Genomic DNA, 8,474 nt, shown 5'->3' on the forward strand with positions numbered 1-8,474 from the left:
TAAATGGATCTATTTATTTGTAATGTGCACAAGCATTCAAGATTTTTATTGGTGCTCAGAACAAATTGGAGCTTCTTTTGAAGAATCCACCTGTTTCTACAGGTTATAAGTACAAGACCTGGTTTTCTAGAGGCTCATCAATAGTATGGAAGAAATGGTCAGTAGTAGTGTCATATTCTTATCTACTGTCAAGAAAATGTGGGACATTCTCAAGGTGATGTATGGAAATGAGAAGAATGTATCCAGAGTTTATGAGATCTATGTTCTTTGTAGCAGGGGGATAAATCTTTGTCAGAGTTCTATGAAGAGTTGAAAGGGTTGATGGATGAGTTGGAAATGCATCAGCTTGCTGTTACTGATCCAGCGTCACTAAGGGGATATTGTTCGGATCTAGCGGTGTCGAGGTTTCTGTTTGGCTTGGATCCGTTGTTGGCATCTCAGGTGCGAGGACATATTTTGGGAGGAGATAGTATTCCCTTGTTGACATTATTGGTAACATAAAATACAATGCAACCGAAATTGCATATTATGTAGATTAATCAAAATTGATTAAAATCTAAAAGAGTACCTGAAACGCTTTACAAATTTCTTCGATAATCTGTCCTAAGATCAATACGAAATAGTTTCCTCAAGAGAAAAAGCCTCCAAAAATCCACCCATCACCGAAGAGGAGCAATACTGAGAGAGATGTTCTCAAAATCTATTTCCCTTTTTTATTTCTTTTTCTTCTTCTTCTTAATTTCATAAGGCTACATATGAATCCTATATATAAGATTGGACCTACCTTATAGATTTCAATTTCAAAACAATTTTTTAATTGTTTAAACTCCATCCATAACATTTAAAGATAGAATATTCTTTCCATAACAATTAGGATAAAAATAGAATTATATTGCATGTAAACATTTTCTAATGACATTAGTGAGACCAATTGGGTCCCATATCGAGAACCAATTATTAATTAAATTAATAATTTTAATTTAACAATCAAATCCTTATCCGATCAACTATTTATAAAAGCTCTTCCATAATATGTGATTAAATATTCGTGAATAATATTATCTTACATTCAGTCCCCTCTAGTATCAATTTATTTTAGGCAACTTTATCATCTATTTGCACATTCCTAAAATTGCAATCCCATGAACATAAATAAAAATTATTTTGAAACATCAAAATATTTTATTTTATAAGAAAATAAATTCAAAAAAATATTTTTTAAAAACTACCCATTGACGAGAATTTAATATCTTCATGGGATATGTATTATAAATTAACTCATAAAAATGAGTGTACTAGATCCTATCTAGATATCCATCATTTTCCTAAATGAAATCTAATAACCCAACAATTCAAGTTGTATAGCACTTGTAAAACAAGCTTAACCATTATATCAAAATATACTAAATTATCAAATCGAAAATGATAATATCATCAAGTCTAAGGGACCGCGTAACAATTCGAATTCTCCATCTCTTAGGTGACTCGTCCTAGAGAATCCAAATAAGGTCTTGTGCTACACATATCAAATATGCGCTTATGACATACACCCGTGGAATCTTCATTCCCGATAGTTGAGATCAACCATCACATCTCATATGTCGTCGTTATACATAATAACTTGTTATAACAAAGTTATCATTTACTAGTTATAAGTTGAGTATAAATTTAAGAAACCTCTTAATTAGATCATATCTCCAAGCAAGTGACCATCATAGTGCAACATCTAACAAAATAATTTCTAAGGATAATATAACAATTATATAAAAGATACCATCATATCAAAATATACTAAATTATAGTTAAGCTTGTTTATTTCTCTCATTGTTTAATTGTATATCCTTCAATATTTTATTGTATATTACATCATTAGGATATATTAGTTGATAAGTTTTAAATTAGCATCAATATCGGATTAGATTAGCAAATACCCTATTCACCCCCTCTAAGGTAATTTCATCTCCCCCTTTTTAGTATCTGGAATAGTACCGCTTTCTTATATTTGTGGAAGAAGGGTAGATCAGTCACTTTGGCTGAGCACAGGATGGCGATGGCGAAGTGTGGGTTGGTGGTTGCATCAGCACCTACTTTACAGGTGCCGGCTGGCCACTCGGGGAATGATCACTTCAACATTAAACGATAAGTGATTGGTGGCATGTGGTGCCTACGTGGTCCGATGAGTCATGAAGGCTATCGGGACTAGAGGCATTATGCACATGTTATGCATTAAATGTGATGTTGGCACGTTGCTAGTGGGAGAGGCTCGATGCAGAAGTTGTCATTTAGCTTCGCCGTGAAGTAATGCCTTTCGAGTTGTCGCGAGGCGTCAAGTAAATGGTCGAGTGGGCTCTGGACGAGTCGTCTTCAACAATCGACAAGAGGGTCGACTGGTACCGCCATTCGAGTCAACATTAAAGAATGTTGACTCGAAGAGTCGGCTAAGTTAGGAGTGACTGCTTCGGCGGCGCCATAAGCTAGCTTGAATGGAATCTCCCCGGTTGAGTTTTTGTGGGTCGTGTGGTACGACCAGATGATACTAGGTAACTCTTCAACCCAGTTCCCTACTGCAACGTCCACCTTCTTCTTCAACGCTTATAGGATGCATTTGTTGGCAGCCTCTGCAAGTCCATTGGATTTAGGATGGGCGACTGAGGATAACTTAAGATGAATGTTGTATCCTCGCAAAAGTTGTGAAACCCTCCGCTGTCTAATTGGGTGCCATTGTCAGTCACAAAGGACCGGGGTACGCCTAAACAGCAAACAATGAATTTTCATACAAAACTTGTGACGTTACTCTCACCAATCTTGGCTAGTGGTTCGACTTCAATCCATTTGGTGAAGTAGTCAATCACCACAATAAGAAACTTCCTTTATCCTGAAGCTAGGGGGAGTGGACCTAGCAGATCCAGCCCCCATTGAGCGAATGGTATAGGGCTCAGGATGGAAGTTAGTTCAGTCGTGGTTGCTCGAGAGATGGATGAAAAGAGCTGGCACTTTTGGCAATGAGAGACGAGTCGCCTTGACTCAGCTAAGATAGTTGGCCAGTAGTACCCTTAGCGGATGACTTTCTGCGTAAGGGTTCGGGCCCCAGGATGATTTCCACATGTGCCCTTATGTATTTCCCTGAGCACATAATTGGTCTCTGGTGGTCGAAGGCACCGCAGATAGGGTCCTACTGCTTGAATATGACATCCGATAGAGCTGTTCGTCAATCATGAGATAACGACGAGAATTCCTGTGTAGACGCTTGGCTTTGGCTGGATCTTCAGGCAAAGTGCCCTGTGTTAGGTAAAGGATAATAGGATCCAACCAACAGGGTACCACAAGTGCCTCTGTATGCATGATGGTCTCAGACGGCCTGTAGATATTGGGTCGCTCGAGGGTGTCGATGTAAACTGGCCCCGAGCTGATCCTTAAGCTTGTTGACTCAAACTTAGAGAGGGCGTCCGCCCGAGCATTGAGAGCGCGGGGGACTTGGGCTATTTCGAAGTCCAAAAAACTAGTCAAAATCTCCTTAGCAGCTTTGAGATACAAGGTTATCCTCTGATCTTTAGCTGCATATCGCCCATTCACTTGATGGACGACCAACTGTGAGTTGGCTAAGATGTAAAGGTGATATGCCTTCAGTGCTTGTGCCGCTCGAAGGTCAGCGAGAAGAGCTTCATACTCGGCTTCATTGTTTGAGGCCGAGAAGTCAAAGGAGATGGAGTGCTCGTGCGTCGACCCGTCTGGGCCTCGCAGGACCACCCCCGCTCCGCTGCTGGCTTCTCTAGAGGATCCGTCCACTTTTAATAACCACCATGAGGTATAATCGGGGGAATCATGTTCTAGGGCGTGATAGATCTGGGGAGCAGTTGCTTGGACTGCTGGAGGTGCTGGTTTTGCTGGCTAAATTGTCGGTAGGGGTGCGGCTAGTTCGTCGTTTGACGAAGTTGATTTAATCAAGAAGTTGGCCAAGGCTTGAGCTTTGATTGTCGTCCTGGGCTCGAACTGGACATCATGTTCACCGTGTTCGACTGCCCAGGTGACCATCCTCCCAGATGTTGTGGGGCTGCCCAGTGCTTTCTTCAAAGGCAGACTCGTCCGCACAATGATGGCATGAGCCTGGAAGTAAGGACAGAGTCTCCTTGCATTGATGATGAGGGCGAAAGCAGCCTTCTCTATAAGGGGGTAGTTGAGCTCGCATGCTTTGAGGATCCGGCTCATATAATTAACGTACTTCTGAATATTCTCCTCTTCCTGAATAAGGACGGAGCTGACTGCTTCAGAGGAGATGGCCATGTATAAGTACAATATCTCTCTTCCTAGAAGCTGGCTGAGTAGTGACTTAGTACTCAAGTAGGCCTTGAGATCCTGAAATGTTGCACTGCATTTAGCTGTCCAAGTCATGCTCTCCTTTAAGTTCTTGCTTCCCCTTAGAGTTTTGAAGAAAGGGAGGCTCCTCTCGGCAGATTTGGAGAGGAATCGTCCCAGAGCCACTATTTTCCCATTTAGCTTCTGGATATCCTTTAATGTGCGCGACTCGGGCAGTCGCTCTATAGCGGCTATCTTCTCAGGGTTGATCTCTATGTCTCTCTGGGTGATCATGAACCACATGAATTTTCCAGATTGCACTCCAAACGCACATTTAGCAGGAGTGAGCCTCATTCGGTAGCGCCGGAGGGTGGAGAAGGTCTCATCCAGGTCTAATATGTAGGCCGAAGCTTGTTTTTACTTCACTAGCAAGTCATCCACATAAGCCTCCAGATTGCGGTGGATCTGGTGTTTGAAGACTTTGCTGACAAGTCTCTGATATGTAGCATTGGCATTTTTCAGCCCGAATGACATCATCTTGTAACAGTATGTCCCCAAGTCAGTGATGAAAGAGGTCTTCTCCTGATCATGCTCTGCCATGAAGATCTGGTTGCAGTCAGAGAAGGCGTCCATGAAGCTGAGCAGCTCATGTCCGGCACTCTCATTGACTAGTTGATCGATTTGAGGCAGTGGATAATTGTTCTTGGGACAAGCTTTGTTAAGGTTGGTGAAGTCCACGCACATCCTCTATTTGTTCAGCACTTTCTTCACCAATACCGCATTAGTTAGCCACTCCGGGTATTAGACTTCCCAGATGAAGCCAGCTCTCAGAAGTCGTTCGACTTCGTCGGTCGCCGCCTTCTAGCGTTCTGGACCGAGGTGTCTCTTCTTTTGCCGAACATGCTTGGTGTGTCTGTCGACAACCAGCTCATGGCTTATCACTTTGGGGGGAACCTCTGGCATGACTTCAGGTCCCCAGGTGAACATATCAGCGTTTGCTTGCAAGAACTCTGTCAAGGCTCCTCGCAAAGGCTCGACTAGATTGGACCCAATCTTGACCCTCTTCAGTGCTTCTCGGTTAATAGGTATCTCCTGAAGCTCTTCCACCGGTGTCGTCCTTTGCTGCTCCGTTGTTTTCTCTAACATGAGGCAGACTTTCTCATTGGCATGGCGTCTTGCGCGCCCTTACCCTTGGTCGAGAGCAGGTAACAGGACCTAGCCTCTCGCTGATTGCTCCTGGCGACTCCGACTCCGTTAGGAGTCGGGAACTTGACCATCTGGTGGTAAGTTGAAGGGATGACCCACAAGAGATGAAGGGCGGTTCGACCTAGGATGACATTGTGGGCCGATTTGAGATCCATCACCAAGAACTGGACTTGGACGGTGGCTTGCCTAGGGTACTCTCCAACTGTTAAGGGGAGAGTAATCATCCCTTCTGGAAAAAGAGAGTGGCCGGTGAATCCAATAAGAGGTCCTCTACAGGGGAGTATGCGAGATTTGTCGATGCTCATCTGGTTGAAGGCGTCAACATACATGATGTCCACCGAGCTCCCTATGGCGACCATGATTCATTTCACCTGATAGCCATCAATTGCTACGGTTATGACTATAGGGTCGTCATGAGGCGTCTCAACGCCTTGCAAGTCAGCATCCCCAAAAGATATGGGCTCCTCCGCCTTCATCCTCTTGTCGCCTTGGTCGACCCACAACGCCCTCTTGGCATATTTCTTCCGAGCGTTGTTGGACAATCCTCCAGCAGTAGGATCGCCACTGGTCATGTTGATGACCCCCTAATGGCTGAGCTCCGAGGTTCGGCTATCTTGGCGCAGTCAGGGACGAGGCGACCGCGAGCGGGATCTCCTATCTGCCCTGACTGGGTCAGCTTCCTTGCGGTCCCGTCGAGATACGAGGTTCTTTAAGTACCCCCTCTCAATTAGGTCCTTGATATCCCTCTTAAGGATTTGGCAGTCGTTGGTGAGATGGTCGTGATCCTTATGGTAATGACAAAATTGCCTCATGTTACGGTTCTTGGGATTCGACGTCATCTTAGGAGCAGACTCCTTGAGGTTTCCCTCCTTCTGAACCATGGTAAGAGCTAATGCGAGGGAGGTGTTGAGGACCATGAGGGCTAGTCTTGGCGGCTGATCCTTCCTGTTGGACTCATTGGAACGATAGTCGACTCTCGGAGGATCTCTGGCTGACTCTGGTGTTGGTGCCACCACTGGTGCTGCTGTTGGAGTCGACGGGTGGTTGGTATTGCTGGTGTTGCTGAAGCTGTGGCTACGGAGATCTCTGTGGCCCTAGCTTTCGCCTTGTAGGCTCGGACATCCTCCATGTCCATATACTTGTGAGCCTTGGTCACCAACTGCTCATAGTTAGCAACTGACTTCTTAGAAAGCGAGTCGGCCAACTCATTGCTCTGCAAGCCGGTCACGAGTGCGGACATAGCAACTACACTCCCTGGGTCATTGACCTCCAGTCTCTTTGCCTGGAACCTCTTGAAGTAGGTTCGCTCTCTCCGGTCCCCTACCTCATCTGGATCAACACATGAGGGGGCAGTTTCTGCTTGGTATCATCCAGGAAGTGGTGGATGAACTTTTGGCAGAGTTATTGTAAACTGCTGATGGACTTCTTCTCAAGAGCATTCCACCAGATCTTGGCACTCCCTGAAAGAGTGATGGGGAAGCATCTGTCCCCTGAAAGAGTGATGGGGAAGCATCGACAGATGACCTCTTCCGAAGCTTGGAGCATGCTCATCACGTCATAATAGTTCTGAACATGTTCGGAGGGGTCTCCCTCGCCTTTGTACTTCTCCACGTGAGGCATCTTGAACTTCTCACATAGGGCATTCATAAGGTCATTTGAGAGAGGGGTGTTCCCCTTGATAGCGTCTGCGACCGATCTATACACTCGGTCGTATCCAGAGGCCCCTATGGTAACAGAGGGGGCGAAAGAGGCACGGTGACAGAGAAGAGTCTTAGAGACCACTCCCCTGGTGCGGTCCCCAAAGTGACCTGAGCGACTCTCACCAGTGATCTCCTAATGATGGTGGTGGCATCAGCGAGGCTGGTCAGCGTAAGCCGATCGACGTGGTGGTGGGGATGCATGCTCGACGCGATCCCCCAGCTGCTTGGCAGCAGCATGAGGAGTCCGAGGTGGGACTACTCGCTGCGCTCTGAAGGAGTATGAGTTTCCGACCGTTGGTCTCCAAAAGGTGGGGGCATAGCTAAAGTAACCTGTTGTGGCTGCGGAAGCCAGCTGAGAAATTCGCTAGTAAGAATAGCAACTTGCTCTTGGAGAGACTGGGAAAGCTTCTGAGTTGTTTTCTCAAGCTAGGCTCGAGTAATGTAGCTCTGATGTGGTCTTACAGGGCGAAATGGATCAGACCCATGCTTAGAACCCAACATGTTTTCTCAAAAAGGAGGCCCCATGGTGGGCGAAAAATTGTTGATATTAAGTGATCACACAGTCAGTTGTATTCGTGGTTAGATGGGGTTGTTGAGTATTGATGAGGGGCCGCTTTCTTCCCCGACTTTATGTCTTGTTCTTGAGTTGAGTGGCTGAAGCCTGTACAAGTAGAAACTTGTGAGAGGACGAGGTTTGGTTCCCTCGTGGTTCCTCCGACGATCAAGTCAGCTAGTGAACTTGAGTAGGAAAAAATAAAGAACTATGAGAGTTCTTGTGTGTATAATATAATTTGCAGATCAGAGAGTTTGGATCAATTAGTTAATCCCATTTAGTTACCTTTGTTCAGTCTCTCCCCCTTTTTAGTATCTAGAATAGTACCGCTTCTTATACTGGTAGAAGAAGGGTAGATCGGTCACTTCGGCCGAGCACAGGATGACGATGGCAAAGTGTGAGCTGACGGCTGCGTCAGCACCTACTTTACAGGTGTCAGCTGGCCACTGGGGGAAGGATCACTTTAGCATTAAACGAGAAGTGATTGGTGGCATGCCGGTACCTACGTGGTCCTATGAGTCATGAAGGCTATCGAGACTAGAGGCATGATGCGCCTGTCATGCATTAAATGTGATGCTGACACGTTGCCAGTGGGCAAGGCTCGATGCAGAAGTTGTCCTTTAGCTTCGCCGTGAAGTAATGCCTTTCGAGTCGTTCTCGCGAGGCGTCAAGTAAATGGTCGGGTGGGCTCGTGGCGAGTCGTCTTCGACAAGAGGGTCGAC

The sequence above is a fragment of the Asparagus officinalis genome, chromosome 9 (genome assembly GCF_001876935.1).
Source record: "Asparagus officinalis chromosome 9, Aspof.V1, whole genome shotgun sequence".
NCBI classification, from domain to species: domain Eukaryota; kingdom Viridiplantae; phylum Streptophyta; class Magnoliopsida; order Asparagales; family Asparagaceae; genus Asparagus; species Asparagus officinalis.